Genomic DNA, 19371 nt, shown 5'->3' on the forward strand with positions numbered 1-19371 from the left:
AAAAGGAAATGCATCAGACTATTTCTGCTGCAGATTATGAATTTGTCCACCACTCATGATTCGCGGGCCTGTCGATTTGCTTTAGGTCCACAAACTCTGTGCGGTTGACTTCTGCGGTACTGCAGACCAAACCGTTGATAGCCTTTAAAAGTATGCGACGTAGAATCCCAAACGCTAACATGACTAGAAAAAGAGCAATAAAAAACAACAAAATTGTCCTAATTATAGAGGTCCACCACCCCAAGAGTCCCCAGTCCTTGAACCTCCCTGTGGTGGTTTGACCAAAAAGAAGGGGGAATTCTGGGATGTTGTGGTCAAACCAATGGGTGCTTGGATTTTGATATTGGCACCTGGGGTAGCCAGTGGGTTTTAGGACACACCTCCGAGAACACCCAGGGGTTAAAAGCAGAGCTTCGGCCCTGGGAGGCCCTCTTGGGACTTCGAGGGACAGAGGTCGGAGCTCTTCCCCGTTCAGCCGCTGCCGCTGGGCGGGGGAGGGGCAGCCATGCGGTAGGCCTGGACAGACATGGGAGTGAGGAGGCCCTGGAGGATGGAAGGGTGGAGAGCAACAAGAGACATTGGGCAGCCATTCCCCCCCCCCCCCCCCCTTTTGGAGACAGAGAGAGAGAGAGAGAGAGAGTGCAGCCTGTGTTACCTTGAAATTCAGTAAATATGTGCTGGCAGCAGGCAGCCCAGCTGAGGAGATGGGGGGGGGGGGGGGGTGCAGCCAGGAGTCCAGCCGCCTGGAGGAGTTTTTACCCCTTTTGGACAATGAAAACCCTACAGAACATTAACCCTTCCTAGACGTGTGCTAAGAATGGAGGAGGATGAAGGAAATGAACCAGTGATGGGGGTCTGGACCAGAGAGAGAGAGAGTGAGAGATGTTGAAAGAAGGGAGAAGATGGAGTGGCATTTTATGCTGGACTCTTTTGTGTAGCCATGGACAGAGCTATGTTTCCGTGAGATACAGAGACTGAGTCCAGGGGGAGAAATGTCCTGGTGCCAGAGAAGATTCAGTGTGGGTACCCCTCGGCCCCAGGGGGTATATAAAATATGGGGGGGACGGATGTCCCAAAGGTGAGCAGGTGAGATACTGTATTTTTCTGGAACTGGACAAAGCATCCTTAAAAAAAGACAACCCTGGAAGCAGCCCTGATCCCTGTTCGGTGGTGAGAGCACCGGAACAAGGACGGAAGAGGCCACCATGACACATGGAAGGACTCCCTCTCCTCTTGAGGAGCTGAAAGTCTGAGCAATCTGAAGGGTGGTGTTGGACCTAGAATTGGTGATTTTGGAGGATGTATTGTATTGGGAATTTAGGGGGGAGGAGGGGGGAGAGTGTTTTTTGTGAGGTTTTCATTTTCCTCGTGGTTTTTTTTCTCTTTCTTTCCTCTTTTGTGAGTAGTTTAGTAATTGTTTGTGTGTAGCTTAGTTAATAAAATTTTCTTTATGTTTAAGTTTGGAGCCTGCTTTGCTTATTCCTGGTCACATCTCACAGCAGACACTGGGGAGAAGGTGTACTCATGGGGGCTCTGGCTTTACCAGGCCCAAACCATAACACTCCCGCTGAACCAGTCCTCAGATTCCTGCTTGACTCGTCCGATCAGGCTTTTCACTTCTCGGAGAGCTGCGTGGATGTTGGGTGCCTTTGATGCTAGGTTCAGGCAGCACAGTCCTTCAAATTCCTGGCACTCGTGTCCATGCAGCAGCAGGAGGAAATCTATGGCCGCACGATTTTGGAGTATGGCCTGCCTGGTAATCTCCTCGTCCTCTAGGAGGGAGCTGATGGCCGTGGATGTCAAGTTTGCCTGTTTGACTACCCAGCACTCTAGGTGGCCCAATTCACATAGAGCCTTGGCTGCTGCAACCCATGGAAGGAACAGGGATACGGCAACTCTTTTTGACTTGGCCCAATGGAGGATGTCTGCATCACAATTTGGGTCCAAATTGTCAACGCTTCTCTTGTGAATTTTGCTAGCCGAATTGTTCTTTTGAGTCCATTTGCCAATCATGGTTTGGTTGCGTGTCAACAGGGACAACCGCCCAATGGTACATGGCCCTCCTAAAAGCCGAGAGGGGATTCCTGCCCATGCCAAATCCCCACAAATTCGTAGTATTTTGGTGTGAAGGGTGTCTTTTGTTGCTGGCTTTGGGGGCAGTCTTGGGCAGTGTCCTGGTTTTTTGCATCTGAAGCAAATGACATGTTGAAGTTGCTCTGGTGACATCTGTTGCCTCCTCACTCCTGGAGATACAGCTGTCACAGTCTCTGGGTTTGTCGGCCTTGACCATGCCTCCCGTGCAGCAAACAATTCCACCTTCCCAGCACAGGTTTCCATCATCTCTGCCAGTGTAGGCGGGGGGTTGAGAGGCAGTCCCAGGAGCACCCTGCTGCAGACTTCATTAGCATTCCTCTGCGCCATCTCTTTCACTATCTCCGCTTGTGTCTTGAGGTCCTGTACTTGTCTCTCAATCTGTGCATGGAGCCAGTTGCAAGAAACTGCAAGAAACTTTCTGAAGGAGACTGTTTAATGTCAAGGAAACTACCACTAGCTTCAGCAGTTGGTAGCTGGTTAAAAGCCTTATCCACAGCCTTTGAAATCTTATCTAGAATGAATTTTGACAACACCCAAGCTTGGTCCTCAGGCTTAGCCCACTCCCCCTTGCCGAACCGTTGCCTTCTGATATAAGGCAAGGCAACCTGGTTCTGAGGAACAGCACAGTGACCCAAACTCTCCAGGGTCGCTCGGGCCAAGGAGCACGCAGACACCAAATGTGGTGGATGGTCCAAAGGCCTTTATTATCTTTATTATAAAACCCCCTTTATATGGGGTTTTATAATCTAGGGGGTCTTCTACGTCAGAGGGGGTCTGTCTTTACTATCTATGGTTAGTAAGGAGTGGAAAGTTACTGGGTAGGGAATGGAAAGTTACTGGCACTCAGTTTAGGGAGGCTACATTCCTATGATAATTTCTTATCTAAGGGGAACGGGGTCCTGCCTTCCCATTACATTGCGAGATCTTCCGACCGCCTGTCCCTATCTACCACATCTCCCCCCCGCTTTTACACAAATGAATGAGGTAGTCATACACATAGGTACTGAAATGAGGTATAAGGTTGTAGTTTGACAAGGGAAAGGGATTTGGTAAACCTGAGTAAGTTTTTGCCAGACAAGTTTAGAACTTGTGACTGGCAGTGTTCCCTGGTTGAATTCACAGCAATTGTTGCCGGCCTATGAACAGGATGTTGGTCCGTTCTAGGCGGGCCTGAATGAATGAGACTAGCTTGTTCAGCAGGCATGGTCCGAAGGTAACTGCCAAAAGCAGCAATGCCAATGGACCTATTAGGGTAGGAATCAGAGTGGTTAGCCATGGTGATTGATTGAACCAGGACTCGAACCAACCCTGTTGGGCTTCCCTGTCCTTCTGCCTCTGAGCCAGTCAGCTTCGGACTTCCATCATGGAGTCTCTTACAACTCCTGTGTGGTCTGCATAGAAGCAGCACTCCTCTTTCAAGGCGGCACACAGGCCTCCTTGCTGCATGAACAGGAGGTCCAGACCTCGCCTGTTCTGCAGGACCACCTCCGAAAGTGAGGAGACTGACTTCTCTAGAAAGGAGATGGATTTCTCGATCCTTTGCAAGTCCTCATTGATTGTCATTTGCAGCTGGGACAGTCCTTGGTGTTGGGTCACTAAGGCTGAGACACCCGTTGCCGTTCCTGCTGCTCCTAGACCGAGCAGCATTGCAATAGTTACACCTGTTATTATTTCTCTTTTGTGGAGCCGGCTGGGTCCCTCAAAAAGGTGGTATACTTCTTCGTCTGAGTGGTACAGGACCCTAGGAACAATCAGAACTTGGACACAAAAGTTATTAGAGTCATCGGATTTGGCAAGGAACACACAGGGACTCACTCCAGATCGCTGGCAAACCCACATCCCAGATGTGGATGGGACTACCCACTTATTGTTTTTCCTGTTGGGCTTGACAACTTTGGTGCAGACGTTGCCTTTCCGCCTAGCTAGGGTTGCATTGCAAAGAATCTGCCCTGGCCTGTGACTTGACTCAGGGTGATCCCTTTGCGAGGGGTTTCCCATCTGCACTGGTGAGGGGCATTGGCTGTGGAGTAACTGAAGGGAGTGTTTAAAGCGACTCCTTTGTAAAAGGGGGTTTGACACTGTAACAAAGCCAGCAGGATTCGGTTAGGTTAGGGTTGGATTCGTTCAGGGATACAAAGGTAGCTTCTAACATACGAAGGATTGGGTCTGAGTCCGACCCGGCTGAACGGCCTATATGAGAGGCTTCCGAATGGCCGGTCGGGACGTTGCTGACCCCTGTGGGTAAGGTTTTGGGGTAGGTTACGTTTCTCCCTTTCGGCACGCTTTTAATCGCTTTGTTGGGTCCGACCGCTTGGGGCGCCGACGGTTGGAGCCTGATAATTCGCACATTCACCCTCTCTTTTGACCCTTGAAGGACTACTGTCCATGTTCTGCCTATGGCCCAACTGGGGTGATGTGGCTGCAAGACCGTCATGTTGTAGCTAGTACATTTCCGAATTTTTGGGACTTTATGGCGATTTCGATAGAAGCTTCCGTGAAGGAAGACGGGTGTTTTGCAGCCGCTGGGTGCCCAGGTGAACTGTAAGAATTTGTTGGGCTCTTGTGGATCCCACCCACGCCCCGATGGTCTGGCATCTGTAACTATGGTTTCGCAGCCCCAGTGCCCACAATATCCTCGCCCTGGGTGATTGCAGTAGCTTTTCCCAGGGTTTGAAGCTGGGCACCAGTAGGATAGGTACATGTGTGTGGCATGTGGGGAATTGGGGTCTACCTTTGGTCGTCCTGGAAACAGGTTGGTGATGCGGAGCACGAAGGATGGGGTGTTTGGTGTGGTGATTTCTCTGAGCACCTTGTGACTACTAAGGTGTCGCATGACCCACCTGAATGGCCGATGGGGGTAGTGATCTGGGCTGGCTTGCCCTCTGGCAACAAGCCCCAACAGCAAAATCACACAGAAACACCGTTGATGCTTGGGTCCCGCCCTACTTCCCACATGCCCAGCATGGTCCCTTAAATCCCTCTTGGCATGATGGAGCAGCTGCTGATAGGCGCCTTGGCCGGGGGCAGTTTACTGCCAAGTGGCCTGCCTGGCCACACTTAGGGCATGCCGTCACACTGGACTGTGTGGGCTGCAGTGTGGACTGCCGCTTGCATGGGAGCAAGGTGTTCCTCCTTTGCAATGTGTCTAATCATGTCTGCTGTATTAGACCCAGGTGGCAGTGATCTTAAAATGTCCTTGGTGGCTGAGTTGCATTGCTGGCGTAGGCAGTCTGCCAGCATGGGACCCTTAGCCTCTGAGGGTAATGAGGAGGAATCTAATGCTGCCTGAAGCCTGTCCACAAACTGAGTGAAGCTCTCACTTTCGCTCTATCCTATGGTGGACCACGGGGCAGGGTTAGCCACTACTTTGGAAGCAGAACGAATGGCCTCTCGGGCAGCCCGGGTGGTTGTCATAACTTCATGGGCCCTTAATCCCTCAGCCTGGGCCTGGGGGGTGATCATAGTGGGGTCTCTGTCCATCAATCTCTGTATACTGGAGCCGTGTAGTGGATGGTCAGGTCCCGTTATCTGGGCTAGCTCCTTTGTGCATTGATTCTCCCACTCTTGTTTGAAAACAATCATTCCTGCCCCATCAAAAATCATTCTGCACGTCTGTTTGATGTCAAAGGGAAGCATGTCATCCCCCCCAAAAACGCCGTCACTAAGTGTGGTAACCATGGCAGAATTAATCCCCTTGTCTGCAATCGCTTTAATAATTGCCTGTACCTCTTTCGGATTCACTGGAGAATAGCTCCTTCTTTGGTTTTCGCCTGCCCCCCCCACGCGGACTGGGAACACTAGCTTGGCTGAAGGGGTGTACTCGGCGCAGGCTATCTTTATTTTTCGCCAGTCTGTAAGTGGGGTTCGGTCTTTCTCTGCTGACCCCTTCACCCATGTGGGAGTGCTGCGACTGGAGACCTTATATGCTGCTGCTCTCCCTCTGTTAAGGCTAGAATCGGAATCGGAGCTCCCCGACTCCCTCTCAGACTCATCCCGGCTTGAGTCGGAGTTGGAATGGCCGAGCACTTCCAGACTGCTCTGCCTTTTTCTCAGGCTCCGACCCCGCCCCCTCCTGCAGGGGGAGGACCTTTCCCTCCCCCTGGGGTCTCCCTGCCTCCTGCTGGGGGAGGTCCTTGCCTTATACGGGCTTAATTTGAATAGAGCGCTCTGATTGGTCTCACCCTCCACCGCGGGGACAGCCCCCCCCCCCCCCCCCCGCTCTCCCACGCATGTGATGTTAAGCGGGCTGACTCCATTTCCGCCCTTTTCCCCCTCTTCTCTTCTGCCCTGACCACGCGGCCGGCCGCCATCTTTGAGCCCATACGGCGGTGGAGAGATTTTATCGATCCGGGCGGTTTCTGACCGTCCCGCCGCTTCCCGCGCCTCCTCCACCAGCCCCCACCAAAAACACTGCACCCGTTGCTCTGCCTCCTGCGCTGGGTCGGCAATCGGCGGGGGAGGGGACGGGTAGAGGAGCCACGGTTTTGTCGAGAGGCTCTGAGGAGGGGCTGGGATCTGGCGGGCTCCGCGGGGGGGTTGGGGGGTCTCCTGGAGGTTTTGGGCTCGGGCTCGAGGGGAGGTGGGACACGCCTAGCCCCCGCACATCCCCATCTGCAATCTGATCACTTTCCGGGGTGGTCTGGGTCGTAGCTCCTACCCCAACTGCGGAGCAGCTATTAAACAGCTTCTGGCAGCTTTCCAGGTTTCTTGCTCTTGTCGAGCTTTTTGCAGAGCCCGGATGACTCTGCCCCACGATTTTAGGGCTTTCCCCGAGCCTGAACACATGGTATCCTTGGCCAGGGTTTTCGTACAATTATCCCACACCTCCGGGTGTAAAATATCCACGGGACTTTCTATAGCCCCCAGCTTAATCAATCTCGGCAATGCGAGAGTCATATATTTAAGCTTACATTCAATTCCCCATTGTGCATGCATTTCACTTACTACCTTTGCAATTGCTTCCATGATTCGAGGGCGTCCCCTCTGCTGCACAAGGCCAGCTGTGCAGCCGCCGTCTTCTCTCCAGACGAATCCCCGTTCCCCGGGCGCTGGTTTGTTCCCGGGTTTCCGGCACCAGTTGTTGCCTTCTGATGCAAGCCAAGGTGACCTGGTTCTGAGGAAACGGCACGGCGACCCAAACTCTCCAGGGTCACTCAGGCCAAAGACGCACGCAGACACCAATATGGTGGACGGTCTAAAGGCCTTTATTGTCCCGTCTCGTCGGGTTTAATACTCGGGAAGGTTTTTTCTCTACGTCAGGGGGTCTTACCTTACTGTAATTGGTTAGTAAGGAGTCGAAAGTTACTAATGTTAGGGGGGACTGCATTCTTGGGTGATCCCTTATCACTAGGCGTTAGGGGGAGAGGAATCCTGCTGCTTTCCGTGACATCGCGAGGTTTTCCGAGCACCTGACCCTATCTACTACAAATTCCTAATTCCATATCTTTCCCTGAGAGCCCGTTAATTTCAAAATTATAGTAATTTGGAGGGAGGGGGTTTACATTTTCAATTTTAAGGGAGTCTCTGCCTTCCTTAGCAGACACTTGTCTTTTCAAATCAAGACAGGCAGTGGGACCATGAAACCAAACACGCTCATTCCTTGTTTTCCCCCAAATCAGGATTTCCCATTCCCAAACCTTGGCCTGAGGGAGGAGAAGGAGGAGGCTGCAAGGAAGAAGATGCCCAGGGAGCCCCAGACAGGTGAGGAGGAAGTCAGTACCCCTTTCCCCCTCTGTCCTGCTCCATCTCCCAGCCCAGCACGGCCCCCGGCTGCAGGACAGCCCTGCTGCCAAAGCTGTCCTGCTGGGGATGCACTGGGGGGATCTCCTTGCCCTTCCCTGTGGCATGGAGGCAAATCCCATCCTCTACTTGTCCTTCCTCCCCCAGACCAGGAGCTGAGGATGCAGACCAGGGAGGACAAATCCCCACAGCAGAACCTCGTGGAAGAGGCCATTTTGAGCAGCTCCACAGCACAGGAATCCAATGGGGAGGAAAAACCTCGGAGATCCCTCACAAGGAGGGGCTGCAAACGCAGATCACGGGGATCTGAGGAGGAAAGACCCACCCTGGGACTGGGAGGCAGCCAGAGCTCAGAGCTGGGGGTCCATGAGCAGCTTCAGGATGGGGAGAATCCACACCAGTGCTCAAAGTGTGGGAAGAGCTTCAGGTGGAGATCGGAACTGATCCGCCACAGGAGAATCCACACAGGGGAATGGCCATACAAGTGTGGAGAGTGTGGAAAGAGCTTCAGGATGAGCTCTGAACAGACCAGACACCATAGGAACCCCACAGGGGAACAGCCCTACAAGTGTGCCATGTGTGGGAAGAGCTTCTGCGACTGTGCCAGCCTGATCAAACACCTGAGGACCCACATGGGTGAACGGCCCTACATGTGTGAGGAGTGTGGGAAGAGCTTCAGCCAGAGCTCCCACCTGATTGTCCACATGAGGAGCCACAATGGGGAGAGACCCCACAAGTGCAGGGAGTGTGAGAAGAGCTTCGGCCACATCCTCAGCCTAATTGTCCACCTGAGAAACCACAGCAGGGAGAGGCCCTACAAGCGTGAGCAATGCAGGAAGAGGTTTCTGAGCCGTCCTCCACCACCAGCTCATTCACACAGAGGAGATACTCTTCCACTGCCCTGACTGTGGGAAGGGCTTCAACCACAACTCCAACCTCATCAGGCATCTTCACATCCACACCAGTGAGAGGCCCTATAAGTGTCCCGAGTGTGGGAAGAGCTTCTCACAGAGTGGTAACTTGACCAGACACCAACGGAGCCACCACTAAGGGAAGCCCTGTGTTGAAGATTGCAATGCAAGATGTTTCCCATTACCATCTGTATGGCAGATTACCTTTGTGAAGTTGACAGTTTACCTTATCTCTCTTTTTGAGTGACCACATTCACACCTCCCTGGGGAGGGGACATCTGCTGATAACAGACTATTGAATGTCACTGCATGACTGATAAGAACTATAGCATCCTATTGTGAGATGCTCTGCCAAGAGGCAGGGGCCAAGCATTGCTACCCAGATATAATCCAGAAGTTTTTTAAACACCAGCAGGGCTTTCTCCATGGGATTCCCCAGAGGAAGAGCAGCTGCCTCTTCTTACACTGGATCTTCAGAAGAAGAATACATCCTTCTCTACAGATCCCCCTTGCTCCAACAGGACCGCACCTGATTCTTCAGGAGGACTGCAGCCACAGTTCCAATTGGACTGCCACCCACAGGGTGTCAGGTTGGGTTCTCACTCTGTCAGTGTTGTTCTAGTGTACATTGTTTATTTTATCCTTTTTTTTCCCTTTCTGTATTAAAGAACTGTTATTTTCTGCTCCCATATTTTTGCATGAGAGCCCCTTAATTTAAAATTTATAGCAATTCGGAGGGGTGGGGAGGGTTTACATTCTCCATTTCAGGGGAGGCTCCTGCCTTCATTAGCAGACTCCTGTCTTTCCAAACCAAGACACCCTGTGAGTGCCCTGAGTGTGGGAAAAGGTTTGTGCACTGCTCCAGCTTTATCCCCCACAGTAGGACCCACCCTGGATGTTCCCCCGTGAGTGCTGATGGGCAGAGTCCTGGTGATCCGTGGTGTCAGTGATCTGTGTTGGGAAGGCACCTGCCTGGGGGGCTCCACATCCTCCTGGCTCTCCCTGGTCACCTGAACTCATCCACAGCCCAAGATCAGAAATCCCTTGTGGAGAGCCAATTTGTTAACTTCTGACCCCAGAAAAATCTGCCTTTTTGCATCTTCTGGTGTCATCAAGCAATGCTAGATAGCCTTGGAGTTCCTCCTACATAAATCCATCGTTTTGATTCCCTCTGCTCCACGGGCATCTTCCACAGCCAAATGGGGATGGACTGGGGCAAACCCCATGATTTTGGAGATAGTGGGGTGGAAACCCTTCTAAAATGTTCTTCCCACCCACCCAAGCACATGAATACTCTGCTGGCAAAGACACATAAATTATTTTGTTTTATCCTCGAAACGAAAAGGTTTCTGTTCATCTCTGTGAGAGCCCTGAAACTGGTGTTAAAAAAAAAGGCATTGAACTAAGACATGTCTGGATGCATGTGGGGGACAATGACATGTGTAAGGCCATGGAGGGATATGGACATGAGAGGTCATGGACATGGGCGGGAACGTGGGAATCATCAATGGGGACATGAACTGAGACAGCATCAGTGCCACCACCTGTGCCACCACAGTACCAGCAGCACCTTCGTCTTGGTCATGTCCCTGATGCACTTCCTGTCACCACATCCCCACTGTCACCACTGCGGTGTCCCAGCCAAATATCACCACCCACCAGGGCAGGATGGGGACCTTGTTCAGCTGGTGACAAGTGGCTCGGAAGCCAATGGCAGCCACCAGTGTGTCCCAGGGCCACTGCACTCAGGAGGCCCCAGTCACCCCTGGGGACAGACTGGGGACAGGGTAAGGCTCAGTGTTGCTATGAATATGAACAAGGCCAAACTGTCTCCAGAGAAAGAGGTTCTCATTTATTAAAATAGCTGCAAGGAACGGAGTACCCAGGATAAGCCCAGGCACCCACACAGCAAGCCAAAACCAGAACAGTGTGCTAACCCCAAATGCACTGGATTCTCCCCAAAAAGCAAAGTATCCAAAAAGAAGAACCCTGACCCAATTGAACTCCCCACATTTATAGCCCCTTTTGAGTCCAGGATTGGTCCATTTTGGATCCACATGACAATTGGTCCATTTCCAGGCTTCTCATTGGTCTTTAGCGCTGTTCATTCTGGACCAAATGTTTCTGCAGGGCTTTGAATGATTGGTCAGATCTTCCATCCAATCCATCTTTGACCTCGCCTTGCCCTGCCAGAGCACTGTTCCACCAAATCCTGGACCCTTCTCCTAGCACATTCTAATAGGCCCCCCTCTTTTGACATAATACAATTAATATAACATAATTAATACAATATAATTGAGCTATACTCTTATTTAACTTAACTTTTACCTATAACAGTGTCATGTGTGGGAGTCACGTGGCCCTCTGCTGGGTGTCACCAGAGGCGCCCTGGTGGCAGTGTCCCCACAGTTGTGATGACATTGTCCCCTGATGTGTGTCCTGGTGGCATCACATCCCCTCCCCTCCATTTGTCCCATTGACAGGGACCGTGGCTCCCTGTCACCCCTCTGTGCTTCCCGGGCCTGGCCTGTGTGTCCGTGTCACTCCTCTGTGAGTCCATGTCCCCATCTCCCCCATTGTGTCCCTGATATTGGAGACACGACAGAGCACACCAAGGCTCCTGCAACAACAGCCAACTGTTATTGAGTGCTTTTCTGATATAGTTTTGAATGTGTCCATGGTTTGTCAAAATTGCCTGAACTAGAGTCCACCCAGTCAACTGGCCAACAGCTAGCTGTGTCTGCAATGGCCAGGACCTGCTCCCCAACAGTCCAGTTATATGGTTGAGGTACTTACATAATTAGTTATATAATTAGTTCTATTTTATTTATAAGATTAGGATTATTTATAACTTTGAGGTCTTCAAGCCAGCTGTTACCCACAGCAGTTGCCACTTTTTGTTTTTAAATAAAAAAGCATTATCTGTCATCCTCTGCAGGGCTTTGCAGACATGATGATAACAAGTTCTGGCCTGGATGGTATGCCTCAAAGTTTTTAGTAGATCAAAAAACTGTGCATGGTCAATTTCTTTTAACAGGGCGAGCCCTGTGAGAGGCTTGCCCAAGGCATTGTGGTAGTACAACACCATATTAGGTCTTTGATCTCTGTCTTAGGTTGAAAGTTTTAGCTGGGGGTTGCATCCCATTTGCCATCTATTATCTTCTGTTAATTGGGCAGCTTTCTTTATCTCTTCCACAAACCACACTGTCCTCTGCGAAGATATCTTCTGTTAATAGGCCATCAAGTCTCACTGATAAAATTACATCACCCCATTGTGAGATGCTCTGCCCAGCGGGAGGAGCCAAGTTACAGAGGGTCCAAAGCCAACTTCTCTCCCACAGAGAAGGAAATCTTGGCTGCCTATGAAGGAGTTCAAGCCCCCTCAGAGGAGACTGGCCCAGAAGCACAACTGTTCCTGGTACCCCAAGGACCTGTGCTGTAGTGGATGTTTAAAGGAAAGGTTCCCAGTGCCCACCATGCCTCTGATGCTACATGGAACAAATGGATTGCCCTCATCACACAGCGCATCCATGTTAGAAACCCAAATTGCCCTGGAATTTTGGAAATAATTACAAACTGGCCAGAAGGTGAAAACTTTGGTCTCATTGATGAAGACGAGCAGGAACAAGTGACAACGACTGAAGAAGCTCCACCATACAACCAACAACCTCATGTTTCCTACTACTGAGGAAACACAATAAGCTCTTTTGGCTGATGGTTCGTGTCACATTGTAGGGATGAACTGAAAGTGGAAAGCAGCTGTATGGAGCCCCACATGATCAGGTTGCACAAGCTACCAAAGGAGAAGGTGGATCAAGTCAACTTGCTGAACTCAAAGCTGTTTAGCTGGCCCTGTACATTGCTAAGAGAGAGAAATGGCCAAAGCTCCACCTTTATACTAATTAATGGATGGTAGCCAATGCTCTCTGGGGTTGGCTGGAAAGGTGGAAAAAGGCCAACAGGCAGCGTAAAGGAAAACCAATTTGGGCAGTTGAAGAGTGGTTGGTTAGAGAAGCTGCCTGTGAAAGTCCACCATGTAGATGCCCATGTCCCCAAGAGTCGGGCTACTGAAGAACACCGAAACAATGAGCAGGTAGACCAGGCAGCAAAAATAGAGGTGTCAAATATAGACTTAGATTGGCAAAACAAGGGAGAGTTATTCCTAGCTCAATGGGCACATGATGCCTCAGGCCATCAGGGCAGAGATGCCACCTATAAGTGGGCACGAGACCGAGGGGTGGATCTAACCATGGACAGTATTTCTCAGGTTACCCATGACTGTGAGACGTGCTGAGATCAAGCAGGCCAAGTCAGTGGAGCCCTTGTGGTATGGCAGGCAGTGGTCCAAATATAAATGTGGGGAGGCCTGGCAGTTGACTACATCATACTGTCCCAGACACGCCAAGGCAAGCACTACGTGCTGATCATGGTGGAAGCCACCACTGGATGGTTGGAGACCTACCCTGTGCCTCATGCTACTGCCTGGAACACCATCCTGGGTCTGGAAAAGCAAGTCCTGTGGAGACATGGCACCCCTGAGAGGATTGAGTCAGACAATGGGACCCATTTCAAGAACAGCCTTATCAACACCTGGGACAAGGAACATGGTATTGAATGGATAGATCATATCCCCTACCATGCACCAGCTGCCGGGAAATTTGAACGATGCAATGGACTACTTAAAACAACCCTGAAGGCACTCGGGGTGGAGGGGACTTTTAGAAATTGGGAAATTAACCTAGCAAAAGCCACCTGGATGGTCAACACCAGAGGGTCCATGAATTGAGCTGGTCCTGCCCAGTCTGAACCTCTGCACACAGTGGATGGAGAAAAAGTCCCTGTTGTACACATGAAAGGTATCTGAGGAAAGACCGTTTTGATTACTCCCACCTCAGGCAAGGACAAACCCATCCGTGGAATTTTTTTTGTTCAAGGATCTGGTTACACTTGGTGGGTAATGCAGAAAGATGGAGAAAGCCATTGTGTACCACAGGGAAACCTAGCCTTAGGTGAGAACTGTGTGTAAGGTTTCTTTGTGATGCAGATGGAAAAAGAAAAAGGGGTGGATAATGTTGGAGATTGCAATGCAAGTTGCTTACAATTACTATCTGTATGGAAGATTACCTCTGTCAAGTGGGCAGTTTGCTTTATCTCTCTCTTTTTGAGTGACCACATTCACACCTCCCTTGGGAAGGGACATCGGCTGATAACAGACTATTGAATGTCACTGAATGACTGATAAGAACTATAGCATCCTATTGTGAGATGCTCTGCCCAGAGGCAGGAGCCAAGCACTGCTACCCAGGCATAATCCAGAAGTTTTTCAAACACCAGCATGGCTTTCTCTACGGGATTCCCCAGAGGAAGAGCAGCTGCCTCTTCTTACACTGGATCTTCAGAGGAAGAATACATCCTTCTCTACAGATGCCCCTTGCTCCAACAGAACCACACCTGACATTTCAGGAGGACTGCAGCCACATTTCCAATTGGACTGCCACCCATAGGGTGTCAGGTTGGGTTCTGACTCTGTCAGTGTTGTTCTAGTTTACTTCATTGTTTATTTTATCCTTTTATTTTTTTTCCCTTTCTGTATTAAAGAACTGTTATTTTCTGCTCCCATATTTTTGCGTGAGAGCCCCTTAATTTCAAATTTAGTATCTCAAGTCCTCAAATCTTTTAAGTACAATGTTTACACAAAGAACCAAAGTTGACTTACAACCTAACTCATCATAGAAGAACAATTTACATTACAAGCACACCAAATACTAGCACAAATATCACTGTAATCTCTTACATGTTTTAGCCCAGTGATTAAGATCTAGTAGCTCCTGCAAGTTCCCTCACAAAGATTAGAGGCACTACTCTGTGTTTACAAAGTACATCCATAATGAACAAGTCCTAAACGAAAGGCAGCAGCAGCGCATCCTTTTGTTGTTCAGAATCCTCTCACCATCTAGAAGAGAAACATCCTGTCCCAATAGAGAAGAAAACTAGAAGGACGCCTGTGATAAAAACCACGTCAAAACTAAACTAGAAAACTAATAATCCTATATAAATTGATCAATAACCTTTAAAAAAATCCTTAAAAGATTAATAAAAGAACAATTATAGCAAAGTCACATCACCCCCACAAATAGTCTCTCAAAATTCAGCAATAGTCATCGCCTATAAAAAGACATTAGACTCCTAGAATTTACTTCATGTCCTGAAAAAGATCAATAAAGTGATTAAATAAGACCTCTTCAACCTAAACTCCCTTCTTTATCAAGAATCCCAAAACACCAGCCTCTCATTATCATTAATTTCAAAGACTGTTTTTTCCACATCCCACTTCATCCTAATAATACTCCAAAATGTACTTTTTCAGTTCCCATCATCAATCAAAGAGAACCCATACAGAGATATCACTAAAAATCATTGACCCAAAGAATGAGGAATTCACCTATAATTTATCAATATTTTGTCACACAAACTTTGTCTCCAGTCCAACAAAAGTATCCAAGATCCATGATTTTACACTACATAGGTAATTTGCTCATCACAGCTCCATCACAAACAAAAATAAAACAAACTGGTGCTAGTGTTGTTACTAAAATCCAAACTACTAACCTTCAAATTTCTATAACCAAAATTCAGAAAGTTTCACCCTAAAAGTATCTAAAACAAAAGATAACTGAAAAACCAATTACACCACAAATGATACAGCTCCAAACCAGTGTCAACAACCTACAAAATTTACAACTTCTAAGAAAAATTAATTGAGTAAAACCTATTTTAAAAATTACCAACGATGAGCTAAATCCACTTTTCAATTTATTAAGAAGAAACTGCAACATCAACTCTCCTAAAACTCTAACATCTAACGCTCATACAGCCCTTAACAAAGTCATAAAAGCTCTCCAAAGACAACAAACTCATCACTATATTCCAAAAAAGCCTTCAGTTTTTACAATTTTAAGAGAAAAAATACATCTTTATAGTCTCATTTTTCAGTAAAACTCTTCTAAGAAAAATCCTTTGTTGATAATAGGTTTTTCTTCCCTACAAGTTTCCAAAGACTATTTTTACAGTTTTAAAGATGATTTCCCAAATTATAATTAAAGCCAAAACAAACAGTTTATTAAGTTTAACAAGTCAAAAATTTCCAGTTATCTATTTACCATTTTAAAAATATTATCTTAATTAAACACTACAAAATTCTAATGATTTGTAATATACATTGTTGAACTTCCCACGTGTTTGTTCTATTCATTACCCAACTCACAAATTATTACAAACAAAACAAAATTAAACTTTAGAGAGAAACCTATGTTAAGTAAAGAATCTTTAAATACAAGAACTCTCTTCACTAATAAATCTAGCAAAAGTCACAAATCTGTCATCACTTGGTTAAACCAAAGAACTAATGCTTAAGAGTCAGATATTCAAATATAGTCAGATATTCAAATAGTAAAAAGATCTCCTCAAATTGCTGAACTTACTACTATAGTTCAAGTTTTCAGCTCTTTTCACAACCTTTTAATTTAATCACAAATTCTACTTATGTTGCTTATGTGGTTAAAAGATTAAAAAGATCAATTTAAAAAATGTTAGTAATAACAGTTTATACCATTAGCTTTCATACCTTTATGTAACTTTACAATATAGAATTAATCTATATTTTGTTTCTCACATTAAGACTCATTCTTTGCTTCCTAGATCTTTAGTAGGAAAACCGTGAGAGCAAACAAACTAACAATAGTTATTTCAGACACTTTACCAAACATTTTTAAGCAAGCAAAACTAAGTCACGCCTTTTTCCCCCAAAATGCACAAGCACTTGTATGAATGTTTCAAATTTCCAAAAGTCAAGCTAAAGCTATTGTCAGTACTTACCCGTCAATTTATACAGCCTCCTGTTTCTACAAGAGCCATCAACCCTCAAAGCTTACAAAACCTGCAGTTGTGGCAAACAAATACCACTAAATACCATTCTTTCAATAAATTTTAAGATATTAATGTTTCAGTAAACACATTCTCTAGTAAAATTTTTACTTCTCTTCACACAGGCGAAACAAGTAATCGTACCTATCACCATTTTTTACAAATTTTTGCATCATTAAGTTTACCCCAAAAAGTAAAAACCAACAATAGTCCCACATATATATCTCAAAAATTACCCATATTTAAAAAAAATAGGGTGTTCATCACATCTTTAGTATTCCTTGCTCTCCCACAAGTCAAACAATTATTAAAAAAAAATCAAATATTAAAACACATTCTTAATCAAGAGAAGAGGGGAGTAAAGCTCACACCACAAATAAAGTTAAACAAAGATTTATATGTTTTTAATTTTTAAAGAACTCTGTTGTAAAACCCAATCCACCAATTTTTAAACATTTTTCAAATAACGCACCAGCAAAACTCAAAAATAAAAAATTTATTTTTGTTTTAATTAAACACCCTGTTTTAATTAAAAACCCTAAAACCAAACAAATTAAAAGTCCTTTCCAATTAATTACTTAAAGCAAAAGGTATACTTCTGTCTCTGCAAGTACAAAAATTGAGTTCCAACCAAAACCATCAAACCATATCACACCCCAAAACATGTTAACAAGTCCAAAACCATGAAAACAAGTACACAGATGTGAACCAAACCAAAAGATCACAAGCCACACCTAATGTTCCTTATTCGTCAGTAAAACCTACAAATGCTAATTTTATGTTATTTAAAAATGTGTCAATTATTAGTTTCATAGAGCTAATTTTTGGCAAAAGCATAATTTTTATTTTGTTATGTTAAAAATATTAGACTTTTGTCGGAACTCAGTACATCCCTCTGGGTGTCCAGAGTTGCTGGGCCCCCTGCCGGGGGGCTCGGAGACCCTGGCACGCAGCCCAGAACACCTGTGGGTTTGATTATGAGCCATGGAGCAAATTACCAGCTCTGTATGAGGACCTGAAAGTCACAGAAGTTTAAATAATGTAATAATAAAATTATCACTGGGTGAAAAGGTAGATTTTGGGATTTTTAGAATAGGGGTTTTGGGGACAAGATGGAGGGACTTGGGCATGTCTAGTCCTGCTTCTTCTTCTTCTCTGCCTCCATCTTCTGCTGTGACACTGGCACTTTGGGATTGGTTTAGAATTAGAAGTGCACTGTCTAACATAGGTGATAGGTATTGGAAAGTAATTGTAAATATGCTATACATAGTTTGTAATATAAAAATACAACACTGCCCCAAGGGTGGTCAGAGTGCTGCTGGCTGCCCTGCTGAGCAGACCTCGGCTGGGCAGCAGAAAATTTTTGTAGATAAGATATAATAAACAATGTTGAGACTGAAAACTGAAGAAGTCCGGCTTGTTCGTTGAACGTGAGGGCCGAAACAGAGACTTTTCACAAATCTCAGGGCTGCAATTAGAGAGACTTTCAAAAGTAAAATTTAATTTAAAGTCAAAACCAAAGTTTTAAAATTACTATATATAGAAAGATTTTTTGCCAAAAATTAACTCACAAAAAACCCCACCAAAATTAAATAATATACTAGTGTTAGTTAGTTTTAACTGCTTCTTATAATACAAACAGTTTCATACCTTAAAATACTACAAAAAGTTTCAACAAGTTTATTTTTACCCCCAACTAATTTCAACAATAACATTAAAACAATTAAATCAAGTTGGCTAAGCAAACAAACTAATACCACATCCACTACAAACAGTGATATGTTAACAAATGTTAATAGTGTTAAACATATTACCCTTCAAAATAAAGCAACTGTTAGTTTTTTTTTACTAACACATAAACACAGTTGTAAAGGATTTAAAAGACTGCATCGTATATACCTATCTAATAATTTTAAATCCATCCAAAAAAACATACAAAAGCTAAAAGATTTAACAACTCAAATTAAAAAAAATAGTGAGTCATAATTAGATAATTCATTCCAAAAAATAGAAATTTGCACCTTAACTAAACAAACTTTATAAAATAAGTCTATATGTGTTAAGTATTTTAATAGTCATATTAGTAGTAACACCTTACATACTACAGTGTGCAACAAATAATAAACAAAATGATCTAAAAAGTTTTTATCATATAAAAGAAAAAAAATTTCACAGAGTTCTCAAAATCTTACAAAAATAGTAAAAGTATAAACATAAAAAAAAGTTTTAAATTAAAACCTTCAGACCAACAAAACTTTTTCAAACAATAACTTATAATTGGTTTCAAACATAACTTATACCCTTTAACTAAACTTTCACAAGATTAAAACTTCTATATTATAATATAACAATACTTAATGCAAAATAAAATACTTTAGGTAAGTAATAAACAAATATATTATAGTAAAACTACAAAACACAAAGTAGTTTATACACAACACAATTACAAAAGTTTCTTTTAAAGTAAACTGAAAAAGAGAATTGTAAAAATCCATAAAATCAAAAAGTTTTTAAAAGGCTACAGAAAACAAATCATAAAACAAAAAACCTATAATCAAAGATAAACAGTAACCATAAGATTAATCAACAAAAAATTATGTAAAAAATAGACAAATAAAGACAAATAAAACAATAGTCTCTATATTAACACTTAAATAACTCCCTAAGCTACAAAAAAATCTAACAAAATATTAAGAAGTTCTAA

At 45.4% G+C, this 19371-nt stretch overlaps 1 pseudogene; it reads left to right on the plus strand.

The window, feature by feature from the left end:
• LOC132086043 (zinc finger protein 271-like) overlaps positions 1-19371 on the plus strand; it is a 244089-nt pseudogene that overhangs the window by 12712 nt on the left and 212006 nt on the right.

The sequence above is a fragment of the Ammospiza nelsoni genome, chromosome 35 (assembly GCF_027579445.1).
Source record: "Ammospiza nelsoni isolate bAmmNel1 chromosome 35, bAmmNel1.pri, whole genome shotgun sequence".
In the NCBI taxonomy this organism is placed as follows: Eukaryota; Metazoa; Chordata; class Aves; order Passeriformes; family Passerellidae; genus Ammospiza; species Ammospiza nelsoni.